The sequence below is a fragment of the Sus scrofa genome, chromosome 17, assembly GCF_054392235.1.
Source record: "Sus scrofa isolate SSC_HxYL_T2T_F1_AM1 chromosome 17, Sscrofa_HxYL_maternal_Yorkshire_Landrace_v2.0, whole genome shotgun sequence".
NCBI classification, from domain to species: domain Eukaryota; kingdom Metazoa; phylum Chordata; class Mammalia; order Artiodactyla; family Suidae; genus Sus; species Sus scrofa.
In genome coordinates, this window is record NC_139399.1 from 35,105,920 (window position 1) to 35,129,733 (window position 23,814).

General features: G+C 47.8%; 1 protein-coding gene across 26 annotated transcripts in view; it reads left to right on the top strand.

Annotated features, from left to right (window-relative positions):
• The first annotated feature begins 4,953 nt into the window (after positions 1–4,953).
• RIN2 (Ras and Rab interactor 2) overlaps positions 4,954–23,814 on the top strand; it is a 251,143-nt gene continuing 232,282 nt past the window's right edge. For 9 of the 26 annotated variants that reach the window (XM_085004574.1, XM_085004578.1, XM_085004588.1 and 6 more), the window contains exon 1: positions 4,954–5,137. The gene's annotated coding sequence lies outside the window, so the exon portion shown is untranslated. Of the gene's footprint in view, positions 5,463–23,814 lie in introns of all 26 variants that reach the window. The other 17 variants (XR_014832907.1, XM_085004575.1, XM_085004579.1 and 14 more) reach the window with 3 other exon arrangements.

A 23,814-nucleotide genomic window follows, 5' to 3' on the forward strand; every position in this document is an offset into this window, starting at 1 on the left:
TCGGAAAATGCAGGCAGGAAACTATTGTGGTTTCTGCAGGAAGGAATGGGTGGGTCAGGGTGAGCTGGCCTAGCATTGGCTGGTTTGAATAATTTCAGTAGGGTCTGGGGCATGGTGACTGACCCTAGTTGCCTGGTACTTGGCTTTGGGTGCAGGTGGACAGGGGCCCAAGTGGGAGAGCCTGATGAAGGAAGTGGCTGGGGTGTGGGTTTTGATTAGTGGGTTTTCATATGAAAGGCATGCTCAGAGGATGAGCTGTTTGCCATCTGCAGGGATTAGCTAACCCTGGGGAAGGGCAGCCCCTTCCAGTGTCAGCAAGGTCCCAAGATATCAAAGCATCAGAACAAAAAGACAAGCTTAATACATATGGTCTCAGTTGCAGCTTCTTAGCTTTGCTCTTGAAGCATAAACACAGCCACAGACAACATGTAAATGAATGGGCGTGGCCGGGGGGAGGTTTGGGATATAAACACACACACACAGACACACACACACAAACACATCCACTCACATGCACACAATTTCTAAAATGCCGTCCTAAGTATTCCACTGTAACTCAACTATATCATAAGAGACAATATTTTTTCAGTTTATGTCAACAAATATTTGCTTTTTTTTTTTTGCTTTTTAGGGCCGCACTAGCGGCATATGAAGTTCCTGGGCTAGGGGTTGAATCAGAGCTGTTGCTGCCAGCCTACACCACAGCCACAGTCACATGGGATCTGAGCTGCATCTACAACCCACACCACAGTTCACGACAGCACCAGATCCTTAACCTACTGAGTGAGGCCCGGGATTGAACCCACATCCTCGTGGATCCTAGTCAGGTTCGTTAACCGCTGAGCCATGAAGGGAACTCCAATATTTACTATTTTTAAGACATCCTCTAACTTTAGTAAAGGTATTGATGGCTAAGATTGACTAACATGTAATCAAAATTGTATCCAAATGTAATACAGGAGAGACATGGATATATCCAGTGGTCCCACCTGCAGAGTGTGAGGGAAACACGGGTTCCCTCTATCCTCTTAGTCTCTGGCTGTGCCCGAGACTTAAGTTCACATGACACAGATCAAGAAGAATAAAACATACTAATTCTATTTTTATATGTGCATAGGATCCTTCAAAGGAAAATGAAGACCCCCCTCAAATGATTAAGGCTAAGTGCTTATGAACTAGGTTGAACAAAATGATTTTGAAAAGGTAACTGACATATATGAGGAAGCAAAGGGGAGATAAAGGCTCTTCTCATAAAGTTTGTACAGATTCTTCTTGGCCTCATGTATTTATCATGTATCTACCATGTTTAGGACAGTAACTCCTGTCCAGCACATAATCACAATTGAATAAAGGACTGAATGAGCCACTCGAGCTAAAACAAGAAGTATACTTTTCAAATGGCTGGAGAACATAGGAAGAGATACAGTACAGTCTGTTGAACCAAAAAGCATAGAACCTAGGAAATAGCAGGGGTTTATAAAACCTCCAAATCATACAACAAGATGGTAGAAACTGAAACAAAGTCTCCAGTTGGGTTTTAAAATAAAATTCAGTTATATAAATGTTACTTCAAAAAGACTGGCCCAGGGAGTTCCCTTCATGGCTCAGTGGTTCGTGAACCCAACTAGGATCCATGAGGATGCCGATTCGATCCCTGACCTTGCTCAGTGGCTTAAAGATCCGGTGTTGCTGAGAGCTGTGATGTGGGTTGCAGACATGGCTTGGATCCCGTGTTGACGCCCTCAAAAGCAAAAACAAAACAAAACAAAAAAGAAACCAAAAAACTGGCCCAAATAAAAAGATGCAGGAAGATTTAAAATAGATGATAGACAAAAAAAAATGTATTAAATAAATGCAAACACAATGAAAGCAGAAGTCATGATATGAATTTCAAAATAAATCAGGGACAAAGGAGGTTTATTGTACTGATAACTATGCAATGCACAGTGAAATCACAGTACGCATAAATATTTATGTACTGTGTAATGGCATGAAAATGCTAGAATACAAATGATAGAAAATTCAAAATAAAACATCAGAATTCCAACTGAAATGGCATATGTTAACAATCTTTCTGCCCTAAGCCCATTTTATTCAAGAACAAGGGTAGGGGAGAAAGCAGGATATAAATTAAGAGATTGGCAAATAGAATAGCAAAAATAAATGATGCAGAGAATTAGAATAAATATAAAAGATGAATTCACATTTAACTAATTGGTGTTCAAGTTCAGTAACAAAAGGTTCTGAACGACTACAATTTGCTAAGGATGAACTAGATTATGCAGGTTGTTTGATAAGCCTTCTTTCCTAATAAAGAAATATGGAAATATTTTTCAAAATGGATCATATACTAGGTCACAAAGAAAGCCCAGATTAATTTCAGACTGGGGACTGAGCAAGGTGATGTTACCCGTTACTATTGCAGATGAATAGACAGGCCATAATCCTTATGGCGAGTACTACATGGCTCAGACCCTGGAGTACAAAACCACTCTTTCCAAGTCATTTTGTGTGCACAGCACAAGAACAGCTCAACGGAGAAGAGAAACAAACTGCTGAGTTGCCAGTTCTGGGCAATGCTTCCAGACCAATGCTTTTTGGTTTACTTTAGAAGGGAAATAACTTCATTAGAAATGACAGTTTCTTGGCCAGCTGGTCCTCAGCTGACAGAAGTGCCCCCAGAGCACTTGCGATCTCTGCGGTTGACTGGAGTGGCCACTGCAGCCTCCAGGGACCCTAGAGGGGGAGGCCAAACCTGCCAAGTGTAATTCCTGGAGAGGGTCCAAGGTTCATTATTTCAGTGTGTGTGTGTGTGTGTGTGTGTGTGTGTGTGTTTTCCCCTGGAGTTTTCTCTGATGACCTATCTCAAATTGTGGCCTCCCTAGCACCGTCTTTCTTTTCCCAGGTTAATTTTGTCATCAACTATGTCCTATGTTTTCCTTGTTCGTCTGGTTTATTGCCTCTCTCTCCTGAGACCGTGGATTCCTGGAGAAGACAATGTTTTGTCTGTTTGGTTCCCTGCTGCAGCCCCAAAACATACAACAGTGCTTGGCACAGACATGGTTGCTATGCAATAAATAGTTTTGATGAATAACCCACCAACTCACCTCTACAGTAAGATGTTTTCCAGGCGGAGGTCAGAGCCCAATGGGCCTTGAATTATGGAACAGATTGTGCCTGTAGGGCCATCTGTGGGGTGGTGTCCACAAGATGAAGGAAGTTTTTAAGGGGGTGCATGAGAGAGAAAGGGAAAAGAGCAGGAAGAAAGGAGCAGAGGCCATACTTGTTCAGCATTTACCTGGGGTGCTTTGTCTATAGAACACAATCACTCCTGGCTGAAGAAGGGACAGAAGGGGAAACATGTGGGGTCTGGTCTACCTCTGTTTCTCCCTTCTGCAAATGTATCCAACCTCAAAGGAATTCCTGACAGTTCTACCTTGAAAATAAAGAAAAATTCCCATTGTGGCTCAGAGGGTTAAAAACCTGACTAGGACCCAGAAGGATGTGGTGTGGTTCCCATCCTTGGCCTTGATGAGTGGGTTAAGGATCTGGCATTGCTGTGAACTGTGGCTTAGGTCACAGACACAGCCCGGATCTCCATGTTGCTATAGCTGTGGTATAGACCGGAGCTACAGCTCTGATTCAGCCCCCTAGCCTGGGAACTTCCATATGCTGTGGGTGCAACCCTAAAAAGAAAAAGACAAATCCATACTCCTCTCCACCTCCACTGCTAGGACCCTGCTCTGAGCCATCTTCATCTTCGGCCTGGGTTATCTCAGTAAAACCTAACTGGTTCCCACCTAGGCAGGGAGAGCTTTGTTTTGAATCAGTAACAAAGATCTTTTGATCTTTTGTTCCTCAGCACATCCCAAACATCAGAGCACACAGCAGGTGCTCAATTATTTATTGAATGGGTGACTTGGAACAGAAGCGCAGTGGGTTGTTTTCCCGGGAGCTGAGCCGATTACAAATGATAAATAACCGTGGGATTTTCGAAGGCAGGATTCACAAGAACCAGCATCAGAGAAAGCCAAGCCTCCTCTTCGGCTCCTGGGCTGAAGCAGAACAGGAACAAAAATAAGGTCATTGGCCGCTTGTTGCCTTTTTCTCCTCCTGTCCAAAATAGATGTCTTTGAATTTTTTTTTTTTTTTGACACCAGTTACTTCGATAACTAATACTTTTAGATATTTCTCCTCAAAGGTGCTTTCCCCAGCGGGGAAGTAGGAAAACTCAGCAGCTCACCAGGGACCGCCAGCAGCAGAAAGATGACTGCTGGTTCTTGGCCTGGAACCGGCCCGCAGCTCCCTGCCTCTCCTCCGGTCCGCGTCGCCTCCCCAGGGGTGATCCCGCATCCCGACCCCCCACCTGCCATCGCCGCTCTCGCTCCCTCCGGCCCAGGGCTGGGCGACCCTGCACACGCAGAAACTAACCTAGGCGGCCTGCTGCCCAGCGAGGGTGAGCAAAACACCTCGCGGCCGGGCCGCCCAGGCTTCAAGAGCGCGTCCAAACCGCGGACAAAGGGCCGCGCCCACGCGCGCCTCCCCGACTGGGGCCCCCAGACCGTGCGGCTGTTCGGGGTCCGCAGCGGTGCGACGGGGCTCGTCATGGTAAGGGGTGCACGCTGCTCTGGGATGAGCTGATAGGAAGGAGACCTGGCAGAATCTCCGAAAACAAAACTCCCGTCCTCCCAGGGGAGTGAGAAGAGCGGGTCGGCGGCGCCGAGGCGGGTGGGGAGCAGGGCCAGCCAAGTTCGCCCCGGGTTAAATAAACTTTCTGGTCCAGCTCTCCTCCCTGCAACCCGGGTCCCAGGTCCCCGGGCAAGCGCAGAGGCAGCGCGTCCGGGAGGCGGAGGGTGGGCGGTGCCGGGGAGGGGCGGGGGCGGACCCGGGTCGCGCAGGCGCCTTCCTCGCCCCCTGGGCTCCCCCGCCCATCCCTCCCAAGCACCGGAGGGCGGTTGGGGGAGGGGGATGGCTAGCGCTGGAGCCGGGGGAGGGCGGGAGGCAGACACAAAGCCCTTCCCTCGCCTCCCTTCCTCCTCCTCCTGCTCCTCCCGGGAGGGGAAAGTCAGCCCCGCGCCAGTCCGCGGGGCCACCGGTCGCCCCCGCCTCCGAGACCTGCGGGGAGGGCCTGCGCGAGGTAAGGGGCGGTGGCAGTGGAGACCCCACCCCCTGTGCCCGCACCCTGCGCGCAGGGAGACTTCTGGGCGCGGGCCGGGGCTCTGCGGGGTTGCGGGCAGAGGGTGCTGCTCGGTGCACGCTCCTCCCCTCCGGAGGAGAGCCGGGGATCGTGGGGACGGACGAGGAAGGGGCGCCAGGGAGTGGGGACTCCGGAAGGGGGCAGGGTGACCTTCCGGGCAGGGTCCTGCGGGACCTTCAGCGGACTTCCTCGGGAATGGGTGAGGGGCCGACGAGGCTGCGGGCGCGGTGGTTCGAGGTGCGGGTGCGCGCGCGTGGCGGCGGAGGTAGGGACCTTGATCGAGTTTACCTGCGGGGACGCCTGTAGGGTGTCAAGTGCGCCCCGCGCCCGTCGGGTCGCACGCCCGGTGCCCAGCGCAGACCCGGCCCGTGTTTTTGGCCGTTGCGCAGGGCAGACGCTCCCCGGCTCGAAATTACCTCCCCCGGGGGCAAAAGCCCCTCGGGAGAGTCGGTGAGTCCGGGTTGGGGGCGATTGGGCTGTCGAGGTGATTGATGGCGGTGCAGCAGGCGGAGGAGGAGCCCGGGTTCCTGCCGGGAAGGGACGGGGCCACTTTCCCACTTGGAGCCCTCCCCGCCCCCTTCTGGGCTGGCCTCCACCCTAGGCCTCCGACCCACCCGCGCCCCTCGACGGCCGGGCGACAGCGGGGAGTTTGCAGAATTCAGCAAAGCCTGTGTTGTGTTGCCAAGGAATACAGGGCCAGATCGGCCCCCTGGGCCCTAACTGGCGCCTCTCTTCTCTGAGCTCGCAAATCCTTGGGGGGCTTTCCCAGTTGTGCAGAGGAGGCTGCGCACAAACCCGCACAAGGCGGAGCTGCGCTTTTTTGAAGGCTTGAGGGTTTCAGGCATGTTGGGGTTTCTTGGGAACGTGCTGTCATCAGTAAGAAAACCCCAGAGCACTCTTGCGACCAACAGGATTTTGTAAATATTGCAGCAAAAATAAACATTTGGCGGAACTCAGTCATTAAGAAAAATAGTATTTTAATGCAATATCTTAGAAAATCAAATTTCATGGAAAAAAGCCCTGCGATGAACAAAATACTAACATTGTAAATAAAGACCAGGTGGCTGTTATGATCTTCCATCATTGTGCAATGGGAACACTTGTTTCCAGTTGCCGTCTGTTGGGACCCCACCTGGGGGTTTTATGCAGGTGGATAATGGCCTGCTACAGGTAAGGCAGTGCTGGCTTTGTATAGATCCTGCTTTTTGACTGTGGATCTTATTAACTTCTTACAGGCAAGTGTATTTTGATGAGTGTACACAGAAGTGGGTGTTTTCTTTTTTTGCCTCAGCTTCCAGTGTGTCTCTGGAACAATCATGCATTGTCCTGGGCATTAGGGCAGCAGATTGAGAGGGCCAGGGCCAGTTGTGTGTGTGTGTGTAGGGGGGAGGTTGGGGGGAGAGAGAAATGGACCACTCCCATTTGAGACTCTAGAAAGAAGCCTGGAGGTTGCACCAGCTTTGGGTTTGGAGTCTCTGCGCTCACCACCAACCTGCTACCATGACCTCCTTGGCCTGGCAATGCTCTCCTGCAGACAGGTTATCTAAGTAGAGGAGACCAAAATGGCCCACCCCTGAGCCCCTGCAGCTTGACACCCTCTGGGCTGTGGTATGTGCTTATTTAGAGATAACTAACTTCCCAGCAGTCCATTTCCCCTCACCCGAGGCCTCCCTCCCCTTCGCCAAATTCAAGGGCTACTCCCCACCACAAAGTGGGGTGCTTTCTCCAGAGATACTTCCTCCACATAGAGGAGACGGAGAACTCATTTCCCCTCGGTTCAAGGGCATGCAGCACTGAGAAATCAACCTCAGTTGGGCCCGTTCTTCCCACAGGGCTTGTAGGCCATCTTTTTGCCTGTGTGTCTGGTTCCTCTCGTATAGCCAAGCCTCCTGATGTGCCTTCCAGATTCTTAGTGGTTTCAGCTGGGGAGGTTTCCCTGTACTCCCTCCTCCTTTCTCCAGTAAGGTACCGGAATTCCTGGATGGGTGTTATTTATGAGCAATATGCCATGGGCCCCACTTATCCATGGGCTATCAGTTTCCTAAGGGTGAGAGCCAGCTCGTAGCTCTGGCTGTCTGGCACTCAAGGAATGAGTGATGAAAGAAGGCCTGAAAGTATCCCTTGGTCAAAGCCCTTTGAGGCATTACATAGCACTAAGTATATCCTTAGCAGATGATCATATTTTTGTAGTGCCTTATGAAATGCTTTTACAGGTAATATCTCCACTGTTTATCACATCGATAATAATCATTCCATTGGAGAGGTGGGAAGACAGAAGCCTGGAGAGGTCAGAGCACCAAGTTGGAACCAGGACTCCAGGCCCACTAATCATTTCTCCATACCATTTTGCTGACTTGCTAGAGGTGGTCAGAGGCACACCTTATGCAGTATATGTCTAGAGCAGAATGTGTGCAATGGTGTTTTAGAGTCAGTTTTACTAAGCAATTTCCAGAGTTACAGGGGTAAAGTGCTTTAGAGAAATGCTAATGTTTAGCAGGTTTTCCATTGCAGGACTTTTCAGTGCTATTATTATTATTATTATTATTATTATTATTATTATGTGCATTGGGACTCTTTAGGATGACTCCATAACATGGAATGTTTGCGAATCACTTCCTTTGGCTACAGAACCATGAATCGTCTTCTGGATTCCGTGTTCTAAGGGGTCCACTTTGGGAAATGTTGCCTAGTTCACTCAAAATCTTCTGACATCTAGGCAGTATTCAAGGAACACTGGTGCACAGAATAGTAAAAATGTATATTCTGGAGATTTAAAAGGCACAGGAATCTTCCCTAGTAAATTTAGAGTAAATCGTTGGCTTGCCAGCTTCTGTGCATCTGATAACATGAGTCAGTTCTGGCTTCGATCAGATCTGAGGGGGCTGGAGGAGTAGGGTAGACAATACAAACAGGCCCTGGAGAGCCAGGTCTTCATGCTGCTGGATGCAAGCAGAGCTCACCCAGCCTCCCCCCGAGGATGCCTCAAAAGCATCCTGTTTCCACGGAGTGGCAGCTTAGGGGCCCTGGTCCTGAGGGAAGCATGGCTTGGTTGACCTACCCATTGAGTGGGAAATACATTTGCCTCTCTTCCTTTCTCCCTGGGAGCTGGCAGTGTGGATTCTGTAGGGCGTCAGTGTGTATGTTTATGGAAAGGAAGTGACAGGCACTCTTTGAATGCCTAGGACCAGAAACAAAGGGGTGCTGCTGGGGGAACCTCCTCTAGAGCCCTCACTGCAGGAAGTGCAGCCCCCATTCATATGCACCCTTGTTGGAGATTATTTGAAATTGTTTTTGAATAAGAGCTTGCCTGCAATCTGCTCTTAGGTCCTTTGCACAGATCAGTAACCCTGGCTCTTCAGGCTTTATTATTGCGTTTAAGGGAGGAGAGGACAGCGGTAGCCAGAGTTCCTGTTCCAGGGATTCCAGGAGCTGAGAGCTAGGCGGAGCCTTGGCAGAGTGACACCCTCCCCCCACCCCTTGCCCCAGATTGCAGGCAAGCTCTTAGCCACTCAGAAGGCTGGGTGAATTTAACATCCATCTGCATTTGGATGGAGATGGTTCTAGGTCTCCAGTGCTGAGCAAATGTAGCTCCAGACTTGTTTCATAGATTTTTCCAAAACATGGAAAGTGAGTAGGCTCATTTAAAGATTTGTATTGACTAGGGTGATGTCACAGAGGCCAAGGAAAAGAAGTTTTGAGAAAGATGGACCTAGTAGATGGGGTGGTGTGTGTATCCTGCATGTGTGGCCAAGGAGGAGGATGGGGAGGAGGTATTCAGCGTGGTTTCCAACCAGTTGAGTTTAAAAGACCCAGATAGAGGGAGTTCCCGTCGTGGCGCAGTGGTTAACCAATCTGACTAGGAACCAGGAGGTTGCGGGTTCGCTCCCTGCCCTTGCTCAGTGGATTATCGATCCGCTGTTGTCGAGAGCTGTGGTGTAGGTTGCAGACGTGGCTCAGATTCCACGTTGCTGTGGCTCTGGCGTAGGCCGGTGGGTACAGCTCCGATTAGACCCCTAGCCTGGGAACCTCCATATGCCGAGGGAGCGGCCCAAAGAAATAGCAAAAAGACAAAAAATAAATAAATAAAAAAATAAAAGACCCAGATAGAAACTGTCAGTAAACAGCCAGAGTCAGGTGGTCACTGGGGCACTGTGGGGACCAGGACATGGGAGTTGGAAACTCACCTGGGGAGACGCCAAGGGCCAAGCAGAATAGGGTCAAAGTAGGACCTAGAAGCCCATATCCATGGGCAGGGAAAGGAAGAGAAAGACCCTGCACTGATGATGAGCCAGATAGCCCAGATCTTTCAACCTGCTAGTTCATGGCCAGCATCTGTTGCCATTGGCCAGGACCCAGGCTACCCCAGGTTGTGAATTTTTTTTGATACATTAGTTTCAGGTATAAAACTTAATGATCTGATATTTCTGTATATTGTGAAGATCACTGCAGTCAGTCTAGGTAATATCTGCTGTATATAGTTACAGAATTTTTTTATCTTGTGATGAGAACTTTTAAGATCTACTCTCTCTGAGCAACTTTCAGATAAGCAATAGAGTAGTATTAATTGTAGTCACCATGCTGTACATTACATCCCATAACTTATTTTATTCCTGGAAATTTGTACCTTTTGATCATCTTCACCCATTGCCTCCCTTGCCCCTCCCCCCTGCACCTGCCACTCAGGCAACCAGTAGTCTGTCCTCTGTCTATGAGCTTGGTTTTATGTGTGTTTGTGTGTGTGTGTAAGAGTCCATATATAAGTGGAATGATAAGGTGTTTGTCTTTCTCTGTCTTATTTCACTTAGCATAGTGCCCTCAAGTTCTATCTATGTTGTTGCAAATGGCAAGATTTCATTCTTTCTTATCTGAATAATAATCCATTTTCCATCAGTGGACACTTAGGTTGTTTCCATGTCTTGTCTGTTGTAAGGAATGCTGCAGTGAACATAGGGTGCAGATGTCTTTTTCTTTTTTATTTATTTTATGGCTGCAGATGCAGCATATGGAAGTTCCCAGGCTAGGGGTCGAGCTGGAGCTGCAGCTGTAGGCCTACACCACAGCCACAGCAACACAGGATCCAGGTAGTATCTGAGATCTACACTGAAGCTAGCAGCGATGCCAGATCCTTAATCCACTGAGCGAGGCCAGGGATTCAACCTGCATCCTTATGGAACCGCTGAGACACAATGGGAACTATCAGATATCTTTTCAAGTTAGTGTTTTCATATTCTTCTGATAAATACCCAGAAGTGGAATTGCTGGATTATATGACAGTTCCATTTTAAAGTTTTTGAGGAATCCCTTTATTGTTTTCCATGGAGGTTGCAACAATTTACATTCCCACCAATGGTGCACAGGGTTCTCTTTTCTCCACATCTTCACCAGCATTTGTTATCTTTTGTCTTTTTTTTTTGTCTTTTTGCTATTTCTTGGGCCGCTCCCGTGGCATATGGAGGTTCCCAGGCTAGGGGTCAAATCTGAGCTGCAGCCTCCGGCCTACACCAGAGCCACAGCAACGCAGGATCCGAGCCGCGTCTGCAACCTACACCACAGCTCACGGCAACGCCAGATCCTTAACCCACTGAGCAAGGGCAGGGACTGAACCCACAACTTCCTGGTTCCTAGTCGGATTCGGTAACTACTGCGCCACGACGGGAACTCCCCATCTTGTCTTTTTGATAATAGTCATTCAGATGGGTGTGAGGTGATGTCTCATTTTTGTTTTTTGATTTTTGTCTTTTCTAGGGCAGCACCCACAGCATATGGAAGTTCCCACGCTAGGGGTTGACTCGGAACTGCAGCAGCCAGCCTACACCACAGCCACAGCAACATGGGATCTGAGCCGTGTGTTAGGCCAGGGACCAAACCCGCAACCTTATGGATACTAGTTGGATTTGTTTCCACTGTGCCATGATGGGGATGCCTCATTTTTGTTTTGATTTGCTTTTTCCTGATGATTAGTAATACTGAGTTTTTTTTTTTTTTTTTAAGTGCCTATTGGCCATTTGTACATCTTCATTGGAAAAATGTATTTTCGAATCCTCTGTGTGTTTTTCTTTTTTTTGCTTTTTATGGCCACACCCATGACATATGGAACAGACTCCGAGCCGTGTCTGTGACCTATACCACAGCTCACAGCAACGCTGTATCCTTAACCCACTGAGCGAGGACAGGGATCGAACCCGAAACCTCATGGTTCCTAGTCGGATTCGTTTCCCCTGCGCCATGACGGGAACTTCTCCTCTGCCCATTTTTCAATTGGAATGTGTTTTTACTACTATTGATTTGTATGAGTTCTTTATGAATTTTGGATATTAATGCCTTATCAGTTATAGGTTGTCTTTTCAGTTTGTTGATGATTTCCTTTGCTGTGTAGAAGCTTTTTAGTTTGATGTAGTTCCACTCTGTTTTTGTTGCCATTTGCTTTCAGTGTCAAATCCAAAAAAAATCTTCTCAGAGACTGATGTCAAGGAGCTTACCACCTATGTTTTTCTTTTAGGAGTTTTGTGGTTTCAGGTCTTATGTTTGAGGCTTTAATCCATTTGGAGGTAATTTTTGTGTATGGTGTAAGATAGTGGTATCGTTTCATTGTTTTGCATGTGGTGTCCAGTTTTCCCAATTTCATTTATCGAGGAGACTGTCCTTATCCCATTTTTTTTTTATTCCTGGGTCCTTTGTTATAAATTAATTCACCATGTATGTGTGGGTTTATTTCTGAGCTCTCTATTCTGTTACATTGATCTCATGTGTCTGTTTATATGGCAATACCATTACTGTTTTGATTATGATAGCTTTGTAATATAGTTTGAAATCAGGGAATTTGATGCCTCCAGCTTTGTTCTTTATCAGGATAGCTTTCGCTGATTGGGGTCTTTTGTATTTCTATACACATTTTTGGAATGTTCTATTTCCGTGAAAAATGCCATTGGAATTTTGTTAGGGATTGCATTGAATCTGTAGATTGCTTTGGGTAGTATGGACATTTTAACAATATTCTCTAATCCATGAACCTAGGGTATCTTTCTGTTTAATCCTGGTGAAGTGTGGAGTGTCAGCTGAGAGTGTGAATAGAGCCACATCAATTAATACTTGCAAATCAAATCAACATGATTATCATGTACTGAATTAATGAGTGATTAAATGACACTGGTTTTGGTAGTAGAAACTTTAAAAACTTGCTAATGGTATGGTGAAAGTCTGAACAGAGCTGTTTTGTAGTTTCTTAGAAGATAAAGTTGGATTTCGGGGGGTTGAGCAAGGGCAAGGGTACAGGCACTCCAACCCATGTGAGGTGTATTATTCTGGTAAAAGAATTCTTGGTAGTAAGGAGCCCCATTAGTAACTTTGAATAAGCCCAAAGTTGTAGGAAAAGTTATGAAAGTATGCTGATTTTTTTAAGCCACCTTTTTTAATGCAAAAATCATTATTCTAACATTTAAAAGAAAGAATTGCATATCCCTTCCAACAGCTTTACCAGCTCTTTGTAGTGATTTAAATATTGCTGAATTTCATAGTGTCCAAAAGAGAAACTAATTTAGGAGGAGTGTTATTGACTGAACTCTCTCTTCCACCCCTCAGCAAGGATGGGTTATGGTGAAGGAAAGCATGACATTTATTTGCAGGGCACCAAGCAAGGAGAACAGGCAGTTAATATTCAAAAGACTTGAATGCCCTGATGGCTTTCAGACAGGGGTTTCTCAAGAACATTGGAGTAAGGATCATAGGCTTTGCGGTCAGTTCATGGATATTCTTTTGATTGTTTGGTGGTGAGGTGACAAGGTAATATTTTGGGAATCTCTATCATCAACCTTCTGGTTCCAGCCAGTCTGGGGTCTATATGCTTGCAGTCAGTGTGTAGTTAACATCTTGTACCTGGGCAGGAGTTTTAGTTTCTGCAAAACAACTCAGATGCACATCAGATTGTTATCTATATCCCTTGAGGAGGATCTGGGAGTCCTCTGTTCTAAGGCTGCTTTGTCCTTTAAGCTATTATTACTTATCTTGCTTGACTGCTTTTCCTGTTTCTGCATTTTCTCACTTTTCTAATCATTTACTGCCTGAGACTGCTCTTTGGAACTCAAGGAAGGCCTGGGAGGCTAAAACTTTTTTTACAAAGAGGAAATAGGTCTCTGAAGGCCCTTTGAAGGCCCTGCAGAAACCTGCTTGGCTTAAGGTGGTCTCATTACTGTGAGCTTATACCTTATTTGTACTTGACCATGACCTGTGGTCAAATGACAGTCAACAAAGGTATTATGTAATTTCCCCCACTTGCCTGAAGTTCTCAAAAGTTGAGCATTTTAAAAATCAGGCTTGGGAGTTCCCATCGTGGTGCAGTGGTTAACAAATCTGACTAGGAACCATGAGGTTGCGGGTTCGGTCCCTGCCCTTGCTCAGCAGGTTAACGATCTGGCGTTGCTGTGAGCTGTGGTGTAGGTTGCAGACTCGGCTCGGATCCCGTGTTGCTGTGGCTCTGGCGTAGGCAGCGGCTATAGCTCCGATTAGACCCCTAGCCTGGGAACCTCCATATGCCGCGGAAGCAGCCCAAAGAAATAGCAGAAAGACAAAAAAAAAAAAAAAATCAGGCTTGGAATTATTCTGGGGTTCAGTGGTTAAGGATCTGGCGTTGTCATTGTAGTGGCTCAGGTCATTGTAGTGGGGTGGGTTTGGTCCCTGGCCTGGGAAGTTTCACCTGCCACGGGCACAGCCCCCCCAGAAAAATCAGGCTTTGTGGAAACATTTGTGTTTAATCTCTTTGAATGAATTAAGTCTATTTTAATTGAGTAGGTTAACCTAGTAGATGAGATATATGACAGATATTTTCGTTTTCACATATAATTTCGTGTGTTAGGTCAGGTATGCAAAATGCAGAAATACAAACTTTCAACTAGTTTAAATATCAGCTAGATGAATGCTATTGCTGTTTTTCTTATTTGTTTGTTTTTTTTTGTTTGTTTGTTTTTGGTCTTTTTCTTTAGGGCCACACTATGGCACATGGAAGTTCCTGGGCTAGGGGTAGAATTGGAGCTATAGCCTACAGCCTACACCACAGCCACAGCAACAGCAGATCCAAGCCACGTCTGCCACCTACACCACAGCTCGTGGCAATGCTGGATCTTTTAACCCACTGAGCAAGGCCAGGGATCAAATTCGCATCCTCATGGATACTGGTCAGGTTCATTACCACTGAGCCACGACAGGAACTCTGAGTGCTATTTACGTTAAAAAGCTTTTTTTTCCTTATTGAAGAAATTACTACAAGTTTATTTCTGACTAGCTAACTCCCCATTGCATTTAAATTCTGGTTTGATTACAGGGATATTTTAAAAGAACGAGTCGAGGCAGAGGTCCCCCCTGGATGATCAAGGAGGGGCACCTCCCAAGGTCAGATCCTCCCAAACCCTTGTGTCTCCTGATATCAGCCAAGACCCCGCAGTCTCTGTGGGGCCAAAACCAGAGGCCGTGTCTCCATAACCAGCCTGGGGTTTGTCTGCCTTCAACCTGTGGTGACAAGAAAAGCAGGATGTTGTCTAAACAACCGTCCTCATCTCACGATCCAGACTTTGCTCAACTTAAGTGCTGTGTATTTGTGACTTCTTATCACACAAAAGCTTTAACTTCCCATGTAGTCAAATGCCTGTACTTTGTCCTTGGATTTCTTTCTTTGGCTCCTGTGCATAAAACCCCTTCCTGGATTCCTGGAACTTCATACAACTTGCCATTAATAGTTTCTTCTGATTTTTATACTTTCGGTTTTACCGATTACTGTTGAAATTCATTTGGCATCATTTGGCTGGTGGTTTACGAAGGAAGAAGGCAGCTTAATCATTTTCATTCCCACTGGTTTCCCCTGCAGGCTCGGGGTCATTTGAGTAACATACAGCTCTGTAAACCATGCTGTCTTTGGCTAGGCAAGTCCCACTCCACTCTCCGCCTCTTTATCTTTCTTTCCTGTTCTTTCCCCTAAGATTTCTTGGCAATGTTCACATTCATTCCTTTAGTCAGTTTTATCCTGTGGGATTTGTTTGGAATTGGATTAAGCCTAGCTGCAGATCTGGGAAGGCCTGAGACATAGTTTAGATCCTCTTCTTCCAGTAGTTGAAGTAAAGTGTACAGGTGTTGCTTGGGCAGATTCGGGCCTCACTGACTTAGGAGTCGGCAGTGCCTGGGGAAGAAGGCACAGACCTGGGCTGGTCCTGCAGGGATGTGGTTACTTCTGGTTCCGGTGATGCTGGGGGGTGTATGGGATCCTGGCTGACCTCTCGGAGGGGGGCCAGGGTTCCTTCGGGATCTGACATGTGCAGGTATCCCTGCCCTGAAGGCCCCTGGCCTCCAAGGGGACACTTACAAACACTGGTGAGGGCAGGATGGGGTGGTCAGTGCTCCCTTCATGTTACCGAGTCCAAGTCCACACTGCTTACCACACAATAAAATAAACCAAGAGATGAGTTGTTGGGACAAGAATAGTGACTTTATTCGGAAAGACTGAGAGGATGGTAGACTAGTGTCCCAAAGAACCATCTTGCCCATGTTAGAATGCAGGCTTCTTTTATAGTAAAAGGGGAGAGGATGTGACTGGTGGTTGTAAACCTCTTGGTGCCGGAATCCTTTGTTTTTGCAGCTGTCCAGGTAGTAAACCACCAAGACAATGATTATTTTCTGTTCTGCAACTTTTTATCTCAATGTGAATCGAAAAGTGTTATTATGCCTTTAAAGGTCAGAGCCCTAAGAATGGGCTATAGATCAGGCTGTAGGCAGCATTCTTCCTTTTTTTTTTTTTTTTGCTTTATAGGGCTGTACTTGCGGCATATGGAATTTCCCAGGCTAGGGGTTGAATCAGAGCTGCAGCTGCCAGCCTACGCCACAGTCACAGCAATGCCAGATCTGAGCCACATCTGTGACCTACACCACAGCTCGGGGCAATGCCGGATCTTTAATCCACTGAGCAATGCCAGGGATCGAACCTGCGTCCTCATGGATGTTAGTCAGGTTTGCTTCCACTGAGCCACAATAGGAACTCCACATTCTTAATTTGTAGCAAAAGCAATAGAATACAAAGGCTAGAGTCAAAGAAACAGATCCAATATGGAGTCAGGTTTGTTCTTCCCTAGGATTGGCGACATACTTATGCCAAGTTTGAACTTGAAACCCCTAATTAAGTTCTTTTTTAAGGAGTTCTCATTGTGGCTCAGCAGAAATGAATCTGACTAGTATCCATGAGGATGCAGGTTCGATCCCTGGCTTCACTCAGTGGGTCGAGGATCCGGCGTGGCTGTGAGCTTCAGTGTAGGTCGCAGACGCAGCTCAGATCTGCTGTTGCTGTGGCTGTGGCATAGGCTGGTGGCTACAGCTCTGATTCAACCCCTAGCCTGGGTACCTCCATATTCTGTGGGTGTGGCCCTAAAAAGCCAAAAACAAAAAGTTCTTTTTTCTTTTCCTTTGCAGTTGTTGTCCCCCTGGCAGTTTAGGGTGCCAAGAAGAACACAGAGAGAGTATTGTGTTTTAAAAGAGATGTGTGTGTCTCATCTCTTTCTGAACAAGTGTGTGAGGCGTGATAAGTGATGTGCAGTCAGAGCTGACCATGTCTCTCCCTTCCTGGGTGGGAGCCCTCTCCTGGCCAGGGGTCCATGGGGTGTCCCCCTACCCCATTCCTCTGTAGTTTGGGACTTCTGTCTTAACACATACTTAACATGTCCTCCAGGAGTTCACGTTGTGGCTCAGTGGTAATAAACCTGACTAGTACCCATGAGGACACAGGTTTGATCCCTGGTCCTGCTCAGTGGGCTAAGGATCCAGTGTTGCCGTGAGCTGTGGTGTAGGTTGCAGACGCGGCTCCGATCTGGCATTGCTGTGGCTGGGGCATAGGCTGGCAGCTGCAGCTCCAATTGGATCCCTAGCCTGGGAACCTCCATATACTGCAGGTGTGGCCTCACATCTTTATCTAATGTCTTTCTCTAAACAAGTGCTGGCTGACCTTTGGGCTTTAGGTCATATGTGATCCAAACAGTACAGATAACTTCCCACACTGTGCTGCTGGCTTAGGCCATACCCTCAACTCCTTCAGCTCTGTTTCCATGGGACTCTGGCACCTCCTGGAGGTGGGGTTGTGTCAGAGAGCAGGGGCTGGGAGAGGGCGGTGACCTCTTTCTTCTGTCCAAGGGAGGCATGGCTGCACACAGAAAGGGCACTTCCTCCTGTCCTGGGCATCACACAGGAGTCACAGTGGGCAGGATTGGCTGTGATGGATGGATTGGTGGATGTCAGCTAGTATTGGGCGGGTTTGGTGTAGAAGGAGGGTCCATGGTGAAGAACGAGAATCAGGAGGAACCAGGTGTGTCTCGGAGAAGACCCTGTAGTTCACTGTGGCTCCACTTGCAGTGCTGGGTTCCCTGCCTGGGTTCTGCGGAGGGTGGAGAGAGGGAGACCGAGGTCCAGACCCTCTGAGGGCTTCCTGCCCAGGGAGGAGGAGCTGGATACGCAGGACCAGTGGAGAGAGGCCAGTCGAGGACAGCACCAGGTGCAGAAGACCCAGACTGTGGAGCGATGGGGAGAGTCTGGGAGGGAGACCTACTATCCACCACCCTGAGTGGCACTGTCTGTCTCAAAGAAATGCTCAGGCCTGCAGGGAATTTAGCCCTATTTTAAAAAATGTATTGAAGTATATTTGATTCACAAAATTTCCGATGTATAGCAGAGTGATTCTTTTTGAGATTCTTTTCCATTATAGTTTATTATCAGATAGTGAATATCGTTCCCTGTGCTCTCCAGTAGGTCCTTGTTGTTTATCTCCTTTATATATAGTAGTGTGTATCTATTAATCCCCACCTCCTAATTTATCTGTCACCTCCCGTTCTCCTTTGGGAACCATAAGTTTTCCATATTGGTGAGTCTCGTGCCCTATTTTTGATTTAAGTAGAACCTTAGCCTCTGTCTCTAAAAGGAAATAAGCAGAGCTTGCCACAGAAAAGTTCTGGAGATAGTATGGGATCCACCAGAGGGGGCAGATCCGAGGCCACTTGCTGTGTGCAGGAGTTGTTGTGACCTGTGTGGGTCAGTCTTTGGCCAAGGGTGCCCCAAGTGCTCCTGGCTCTCTGTGTGCACACCAAGCAGGTCCCGCTAGCCTGAAGGCTGTCCTCTCTCAGAGAGAGGGGTGCGGGCCGGGGGAGAGAAGATGTGTTTGACTGTGGTACGGGGTCTACACAGACCTCTGCCTGGGATGCTTCTTCTCAGCCTCACAGAAGCTGGCAGGGTGGGCAGTTGGAGGAATGGTCCCTCCTCCATTTCTTATAAGGATGCCAGAAGCAGCAGTTTCTTTCTAACCATCTGCCCTGAGGGCTGACATGTATGGCTTCCGGGCCCCTTGGTGGTCACACTGGCCCACCAGCCATTCTGATGCTTCCTGCCATCTTTATTTCCCACATTTCTGCTGCTGAGAGTTTTATGCTCTCAGATCTTACTGGAAACATTCAACATAATCACAGGATGCCTATGACTATGCACATATCCTTCTTGGATATAGTTAACTCTTTGTTTCTGTTATTGTTGGCTCTACTATTGTTGGTTCCTTGCAGATTGATAAGGTGTAGGGTGGGGGACATTGAGAACAATGGAGAACGTTAAGATCTAAAGAGCTTCTTAGTCATGTCAGGAAAGGACAACACGTACCCTCACTGCCCAGCCCCGTCTGAAACACAGGTCAGCATCTGAGCGCACGCACACCTGCCCCCTCCATCCTTTCTGTGCCGTGCGCATCCTCATCCACTCCAGCCCTGCGCCAGCCCTGCCTGTGGAAGCTCAGACCATGGGGTGAGTGAATTGTTTCAAACTAGCCAATCACAGGCCGCTTTAGAGATGAATGAAACTGATGTTTGCTGGGGGCTGCAATTCAGCAAGAAGACCCTCTCAGTGATAAACCACCAGTAAGGACCGCACTCTTCTGCTCTACTGAGCATCTGGTGGCTGGAATTGGGGTTGAGGCAAAGAAGCTAGGATAACTTGTGGACTGAGATGAGAGTTTAAACATTATGATTCAAGATATCAAGAGATCTATCGTCAGATCTAATTTGAACTCTTGGTAAAAGGTGGAGCTCAACCTCCTGGTTTGAGGAGAGCCTGTTTGACCACACGGGTCACGTGCCACAGAGCCGGCCCCACCACACAATACAAATCTTATGTTACAGGCAGCATGAGACATAAGAGTCCACTGACCAGTGCTTTAAGATCCCAGCTGACAATCACCAGCCAGTGGTACTGAGCACCATGAGCTGGGTACCTCATGTATCATGGTACACAGGAAATGGTTTTATTTTCCCTCCTTTTTCAGATTATAGTTCTGAGGCACAGAGAGGTTAAGTAGCTTGTCTGTGTCACAAAGCATGAAAGGAGTAGAGCTGAAATTCAAACCAGGTCTGTGAGACACAATACCCTGTCCTATGGCCAGAGCATCTCTTTGTAGAAATACAAAGATGTATTAGATTTCCAGGGCTGCCATAACAAAGTGCCACAAAACTGAGTGGGTTACAGAAATGTATTGTCTCACAGTCTGGGAGGCTGGAAGTCTGAAGTCAAGGTGTGGGCAGGGGAGTTCCCACTGTGGCACAGTGTGTTAAGGATCCAACTGCAATGGCTCGGGTCACTGAGGAGGCATAGCAGATTAATGGATCTGGCATTGATACAGCTATGATGTAGGTCTCCACTGTGGCTCCGATTCAATCCCTGGCCCAGGGACTCCCACGTGCTGCAGGTGTGGTTTTAAAAAACAAACAAAAAACGGTGAGGGCAGGGCTGCTCTCCCTCTGAAGGTGCCAAGGACAGAACTGGTCCAGGCCCCTCTCCTACCTTTTGGTGGCCTTGGGCATCCCTCAGCTTACAGACACCAGATTCCCATCTCAGCCTGTGTCCTCCCATGGTGGCATCTGGCATCCTCCCTCCATGTCAGCACATGCCCTCCCTCTCCGCATGTCTGTGTCCAAATTTCCCTTTTATAGGGATCCTGGTCATCCTGGATTGGGGACCACCTAATGACCTCACCTTGACTAAATCTGCATAAATCCTGTTTCCAAGTAAGGGCCTATTCTGTGTGGAACTGAGGACCAGGACTCCAACATATCTTTGGGGGCATAATTCAGCCCGTAACAGGGTGCAAAGTTGAAAACTGATGAAATATGCAGGAAGTGTGACCAATGCGTATGGACAGAAGTAGGGCAAGGCATTCTGGGTAGTAAGTAGAACCTGGCACTCTGGGTAGAAGAAGAACTGGGGACTCTGGGTAGGAGTAGAGCCAGGCACTCTGGGTAGAAGTCGAGCCAGGCATTCTGGGTAGAAGTAGAACCAGGCACTCTGGGTAGGAAATAGAGGCAGGCACTTGGGTAGAAGCAGAACCAGGCAGTCAGTAGGAAGTCGAGCCAGGCAGTCTGGATAGAAGTAGAACCAGGCATTCTGGGTAGGAAATAGAGGCAGGCATTCTGGGTAGGAAGTAGACCCAGGCCTTCCCTAGGTCCAAGTTCCTGGAGGAATTGTTGGTCTCCTGCCCTCCTGTCTTGTTCTCAGGGCAGGGAGTTCCCTCCCAGAAGTGGATGAAAGTTTAAAGAAGTGACAGGTGGAGTGGGTGGATCTTGACTCTTGGTTTGGAGATGTGCTGTCTGTTAAACCACAGACTGTGCTGTGCTGGTGTCAGTGCCAGCGTCCTTGGAGGGGTCAGGGTTAAGGAACCACAGCTTCTTCTGGCCGAGGCCAGAAGACCATGCCAAGGAGATGAGGAGTAGGACTTCCAAATTCCTAATAATACAGTGATGCAGATCACAATCCTTGTTAAAACTAGCAGCATGCAGTGTGATGCTAAAAATAAAATAATCAATAAATTCTGTAATAATACATAAATATAAAATGTTTTATACCTAAAACAAAAGGAATAAAGTTAGCTTTGTATAAAACTCATGGCCGTGGCCTTGCTTTCCTCCTAACCAGCACTATCTCCATGACCTTGGAGGTTCCTCCGTGGAACCCTAGGGTTCTGTCCCCTGGAACCACTACCATCAGACACGAGCAGGATTTGGAGGCATTTGCAGACTCCCCCCCCCATTTTCTCATAGAAAGTTGGCGAGGGCAGAGCTCAGGTTCCTATCCTCGGCTTATACCACACATCTGAAACCAGCTCCAGCATCCCTTGTCCCTTCCTGCCTCTCACAGCCGAACACAGAAGCAGGAGAGAGCCTTGGGATTGCTCACGAGAGCGGGGTGACAACACCCAGCCCCCAGAGGACCCTCCCCCTGACTTGTGTTTCCAGAGGAAGTCAGACAGGAATGTGGACCGGGCACATTGTATTGTTTTTGGAGCAGTGGGTGATAAAGGCGACATTTTTACAGGAAGAGAAGAAGCAGGGAAAAGATCAAGAGCCTGAGATGGCAGAAGATGGAGAGGAATATTTAGTCGGGAGAAGTGATGATTACCCCTGTCTTCTGCCACTGTGGCATGTGAAGGAATTCAAAGTATCTGGAGAAAAGCTTTCCTATGCTAGAAAAAGGGTGGAAGGGAATGAAACCCTTGGCGTTCCTTCAAAGTGCTGTTGAGTGCATCAGGCACTGAATGGGTGGGGTACCCACATTTGTGCTTCCCTGAGCCTTCGTGGCAGTCGTCCCAGTCCATGCTATCCTCACATCTTCTGAGAAGAATGATATACATTCGACCCCCTATCCACTGGGGGATTCAACAAACTTTGAATCAAAAATATTAAAAAAAAAAAATTCCAGAGAGTTCCAAAAAGCAAAACTTGAATTCACCACGTGCTGGCAACTTTTTACATAGCATTGCACTATGTTAGGTATCATAAGTAATCTAGAGATGATTTAAAGTGTATGGAAGTGTGTGCATAGATTATATGCAGACACTACATGGTTTTATATAAGGGACTTGAGCATCTGTGGATTTGGTATCTGAGTGATGGAAATAGGATTTTATCTGAAAAAGGTCACCCTGAGTGCTGGTTACAGGAAGGATGTTTGTGGAGCAAGAGTGGCCTCAAGGAGACCAGATGGGAGAGGTCTGTGATCCTGCAGCAGGTGGCTCTAGGCTCTAGGGAATTAGAGGCACAGTTTAGAGAATTTCCCAGCGGAGCTCAGTGGTAGACTTGATGTGAGGTGGGTGAGGAAGGAGGCATCCAGGATAGCCTTGGGCTTCTTGCATCAACCACTTGGGTTAGTGGAGGTGCCATTGAAGAGATGGTAACTCTGGGAGGAAAAGGTGTGATGCTCGAGTCCCATGTTGTACGTGTGAAATTTGAAGTGATAGTGGGAGCCCAGGTGGAAGTGTCAAGGAGGCTGACTCCAGGATTGGGAGCTTGAAAAAGACCTTTGGGCTGCAGATTTGTAGTAAGCCATTTCAGTGAACAGAAAGCCAGGAGAGGGGACTTCCTCTTGTGGCATAGCAGTAACGAATCTGCCTAGTATCCATGAGGATGCGGGTTCGATCCCTGTTCTTGCTCAGTGGGTTAAGAATCTGGCGTTGCCACAAGCTGCAGTGTAGGTTACAGATACAGCTCTCAACCTGTGTTACTGTGTCTGTGGCATAGGCTGGCAGCTGCAGTTTCAATTCAACTCCTAGCCTGGGAACTTCCATATGCTGGAGGTGTGACTGTAAAAAAAGAAACAAAACAAAACAAAACAAAAGGAAGCCTGGAGAGGAAAACGTTGCTTACAGAAGGAGTATGAAATTTCTAGCTTAGGCTTAGCTCCCGGAGCAGGACGGTAACAAGTACAGAATTTTATGTTTCTAGATCTAGTGACTAGAGTCTGAAAATGTTTTAGCTCAAGGGTTGCTCTTGGTTCATTTCTCAGCGACATCTCTTCCCAGCAGACGGAGCCCCCTTGAGAGCTGGGACTTAAGACATTCACGTCTGGTGCCTTCTGACAGGGGTTCTGAGTCTGATGGAGATGGCCTTGGGGCTGAAGAGATCCCCTGGATTTTGGCAAGGGCCTGTCCATAGAGTCCTGGGGCGGGGGGGGGGGGGGTCCCAGCGGTCCCAGCGGTCCCAGTGAAAACTGACCCTTTACTGAGTATGTGTGTGTCATGTGCTCAACACACTGACCTAGTGACATTGTCTTATTAGCTTATATTGTCCTGAAGATGGGTATTCTTATTGCACCCCTTTCTCATTGGGAAGACGGAGGCTCAGGCAGCAGGAATAGCCCTCTTAGAGGCAACCTTGCCAGCGCCGGGTCAGAGGCGGTCTCAGGTGTGTCCCTGGACAGAGCCCGATTCTCCAAGGCAGCAGTCTGAGGAACTTTCCATCTCATGACCCAGTGCCATGCAGGTGGGTGTGGGACGCAGTGCAGCCTGCATCCGGGAGCCCTTCCTCCCACAGTGTCCCAGCCTCCAGCTCAGCTCCCACCGTAGCCATAGGGAAATGCCTGGGAAATCTGGCTTTACAATTTCCCACTGAAATAGAAGCACTTTCGCAAATATTTTTGTGATGTCTGTAGTTCATTAAGCACTTTCCTGGACATTCTCACACCTCCATCCTTTCTGTGCCCCAGAGTCTACCCTTAATTTCTTTGCAGTGAATTGGTGAAATAGGAAGAGGGGTGAAGGAAGGTGCTCCTGCACCCTCACCCCCCACCCCGCC